Here is a 4,669-nt window from a genome sequence, read left to right as displayed (position 1 = left end):
TGTTAGTCTTCCTTAGTTTGGAGAGAAGATTAAGATCATTAAGTCCTGCTCCCTACACTCAATTTAGCACAATTGAAAATAATGGGAAACATTCAGAAGGTTGTACTGGTGGGATATAGGAACTTATGTCAAAGTACTAGAGCTTCAGCTCTCAGAATCTTCAGAGATTTAAAGAAAAAAAGGTCAAGAAACAGGGTAGAAAAACTGTCAGCCTCAGTTTCATCATTTCTTAACAAAGAAATTTTCTGCTAATCATTTTCCTGAAGGCATTTTTTACATCCTTGTTCCTAAGGCTATAAATTAAGGGATTTAACATAGGTATACTCAATGTATAGAACACAGAGATCACTTTATCAGTATCCATTGAATGGCCAGTGCCAGGGCACAAATAAATGAAGATCAGGGTGCCATGGTAGATAGAGACCATAGTCAGATGGGACGCACAAGTGGATAATCCTTTTCTTCTTCCCTCGGCAGAACTTGTTTTAAGAATGGCTGTTATGAGGAGGATATAAGAGAGGAGAACTGTTAGAAGGCAGGGGGCTTCCACTAAACTAGCGAAGACCACCAGTACAATGTCATGGATGTAAGTGTCAGTGCAGGACAGAGAGAAGACTGGGGAGATGTCACAAAAGAAATGGTTAATTTCACTGGAGTAGAAAGACAGGTGAAACATATCTGTGGTTTGGACGATTGAGCTCATGGTGCCTCCCAGAAATGCTCCAATTGCAAGCTGGCAGCAAATCCTCTTGGAAGGTGTAAAGCAGGGAGTTACAGATGGCTATGTACTGGTCATAAGCCATGACAGTCAAGAGAGAAGACTCTGTGTCCACCAAACAGCAGAAGAAATATAACTGTGCAGCATAGCCACTGTAAGAAATGGTCTTCTTATCAGAAACTAAGTCCACAAGTAATCTGGGGGCAATGACTGAAGAGTAGCAGGCATCTATGAAAGACAAGATGCGGAGAAAAAAGTACATAGGGATGTGCAAAGGGGGACTGGCTGTGATTAATAAAATCATCACAAGGTTCCCCATCAGGGTAACAGAGTATATGACAGAAAAACAGCAAAAAGAACACTCTGCAGTTCTGGGTGGTCACTGAATCCCAAGAGAAAGAACTATGTCTTCACAGTGCTGTTCTCCACCTCCATTCTCTGCAGGGTTCCTGGAGGTTGGAATTTTGGCAAGGTACTGATGTTTATAATAACCTGAAGAGTCAGAAAAAAATAAATATGAAAATGGATAAAGTAATTAGAACATTAATTCTAAATTCACTTGGGGATCCTGGTAACCCCTAGGCATATGAACAGTAGGCACAGAAAATGTACATATTTCCAGTTGAACTGATAACTTACCAATACTATTCGTTACAGCTATAATTTTCCACATTAAATGACACAGCATCGAACCAGTGGGTGAATTCTAACCTCTGAACCTCTTACTTTCATTTACTCTCTTATCTTTCACCAATGTGAATGATCATGGTTAATCACATTTCATATAGCACTCTGAGTAACTCACTTCTGTTCCATTTTGCAGTATTTTTTTTTTTTACTTGCACAGCAAATTAAAGTATTTCTACTTCAGTAAAAAACCTTGCCTAGTTAGAGGAGTCAAAGTACTTTATCTCTGTATGCCTCTGAGGAACAAAGGAACTTCTAAGAGTTGCTTGCAAAATAGAAAGAGAAAATATTCAGAATTAGTTACTGAATCAGTAACAGAATTAGCAACTGAATCCTAACTCTACTGCTTAGCAGTTGCAATGTTTTAGGCAGGCCAAGTAATCACTAAGTTTAAGTTTCATCATCATTAGTATGAGAATGACAGTACCTGCCTCATCAAATTATATGTTAAATGGATTTTCTTCTATAGTTAAATATTTTTAGCATCTCACTGTTCTAAAGTTGGGAATATATTAATAGTAGTTAGTATATCCATTTTTTAATTTTTTAGAGTATAAGCCAAGCTATGGAATCTAACTAGAGAAATTTTCATGCTTGGACAATTACTGAATTAATCCAGGAAATATAATGATAGTATTCAGGAATATTTCAATGTTTAATGATAAATTGTAACAGATGTTTAAAAATAGTCATCTACCCACTTCTCTTAATGATGTCTGCATTCTCTTGTCATTGCACTAATCTACAGCTCTGTAAATTGTAAATAACCCAGAGAAACACACATGATACTTGTTTATAGACAGGTATACTTTTTTTTTTCCAGCATACAGACAACTGATTTGCTCTGTAGTGGAAAGGAAGTTTTGTATCTATTATCAGTTTATTTGTGAATTCCTGATTTATAATATTGTGATTCTTTGAATTATCTTTTGTAACATTTATAGCATCTTAATGAATGAAATAAGTAAAATCTTTTACATGTGCACATTTTACATAAGTATAAAGTTCATTTGTAGATATATAGTGAAAGTGAAAGTCACTCAGTCATGTCTGACTCTTTGTGACCCCATGGACTGTATAATTCATGGAAATTTCCAGGCTAGCCTTTCCCTTCTCCAGGGGATATTCCCAACCCAGGGATTGAACCCAGATCTCCTGCATTATAGGCAGATTCTTTATCAGCTGAGCCACCAGGGAAGCCCATATATATATACACAAACACATACATATATACACATTTTATGTCATATATAATGTGTGTGTATGTGTGTGTATATATATATATATATATATACATATATATAGCATAAATAATTCTTCCTTAACAACCTACATCACACAGCTCCTACAAGTTTAGCATTTGCATAATGTCAGATTTGAATATATTTTCATTTTCATTTTATATACTCTATCTCAGATTATGATCTAACCACATTACCAAAATCTTATTCTCCTTTTTTTTCTCAATTTGTTCTAGATTTTTAATAAAACTGAATGTCTTTTAAAACTTTTCATACATTTAGAATTAATAGGCATAATGCAACTATTTACCAAGCTATTCTTTGGGTATAGAAAATGAGCTATGGATACAATAATGATTGTGGATTCTGGATTAGTTAATGTCTATTTTTCTACATTTGTTCTGTTAGCTAAATTAACAGCTTCCCAGGTCACTAGAGTAGTAAAGAATCTGTCTGCCAATGCAGATGAAAGAGATAAATTAAAATAAATGTGAAAATCTGCATTGGATACATTGCCATCTTATAATTTTCAAAGTGCTTTATCATCTAATTTAATTCTCACAGCTCTTTAAAAGATGTTGACCACCTCTACTGAAAAGGAATTGATTATTTCAAGCCAGTTAACACTCCAGGATTGCATAACTTTGTAATCAAAGAGTTAGGGCCAGAGTTTGGACATTCTGGATCACTGGGCATGCTTCAGTAAATACTACCTCCCCAGAAATGGAAATGTTAAGACAGTGGTACTTAAAAGATAAGCATAACCAAGACAGTTATTCCCCAAAACTCAATGTACTGAATTGGATGTAGGGATATTAGCTTAAAGCTAGCATAAATCTTGATTTAGAGTTTGTGCTCCAATAGGTTTACATGTTTTGACGCAATAGCAGAGAAGATGTGCTGTGGTTTTTGAAAGCATGGACAATAAATTCAGTGTGCCTGGCTCTTCCACTTCATATTTGTATGACTTTAGCAAAATTTCAACAACTATATAATTTCATTTTCTGATATATAAATTACATATTATAGTGACATTTGTCTACAGGGTAATGATGAGGATTAAATGAACTAATACGTGTATTTTCAACAGTATTTTTCCCACAGCAAATATTCAATGTGTGATGTGCATGTGCTTAGTGTGTCAAACTCTTTGCAACTCCATGGACTGTAGCCCATGAAGCTCCTCTGTCCATGGAATTTTCCAGGCAATAATGCTGGAGTGGGTTGCCATTTCCTCCTCCATGGGATCTTCCCAACCCAGGGATCAAACACAAATTTCTTCTGCCCCCTGCATTGACAGGTGGATGCTTTACCACTGCGCCACCTTGGAAGCTAATATTATTAAGCTATTGAGACAAGTTTGAACTTCTCGAGAATTAATACTTATTATTTTATTATCAACCAGGATTCCTTTTTCCTCTAAGCAAAGGGTTAAGCAAAGAAGAAAAGCATCACTAATCTACTAGTTAATTCATTGGAATTATCCTTTTATGAAATACAGATGGCTTCCTCCTTAGAAAATATTAACTCTCCTTGAATGATAGCCCATCTGTTTTGTTCTGCAAATATACAGACAAGACTGTCTATTGACTAAGGAGTGGAGCAATTGTCACTCTCTGAAGGCAAAGAAAAGATACAATTATATCTTTTCTGAGCTATTCTTTCATTTGTAATAATGAAAAATGACTATTCAATGGAGAAAGTGAAAGTGAACCTCTTGTCTTACACTTTGAGACCCTATGGATTGTAGCCTACCAGGCTCCAACGTCCATAGGATTCTCCAGGCAAGAGTACTGGAGTGGGTTGCCATTTCCTTCTCCAGGGGATCTTCCCGAACCAGGGATCAACCCGGGGTCTTCTGCATTGTAGGCAAAGACATCAAATAAACAGACTCATCTTTAGGGACAATGTTTAAATAAGATTGAGACCTTGACCACGAGAAATAAACACTTTTTTGCTGAGGTTGTTTCTCTACTAAACCTCGTATTTCTCTTCACAGATGTACAGAATCTGAAGAGAACAA

At 35.8% G+C, this 4,669-nt stretch overlaps 1 pseudogene; it reads right to left on the bottom strand.

Annotated features, from left to right (window-relative positions):
* LOC108637265 lies at nucleotides 230-1,156 on the bottom strand (annotated as a pseudogene).

The sequence above is a fragment of the Capra hircus genome, chromosome 12, assembly GCF_001704415.2.
Source record: "Capra hircus breed San Clemente chromosome 12, ASM170441v1, whole genome shotgun sequence".
Classification (NCBI taxonomy): domain Eukaryota; kingdom Metazoa; phylum Chordata; class Mammalia; order Artiodactyla; family Bovidae; genus Capra; species Capra hircus.
This window is presented reverse-complemented; position numbering and strand designations above follow the sequence as displayed.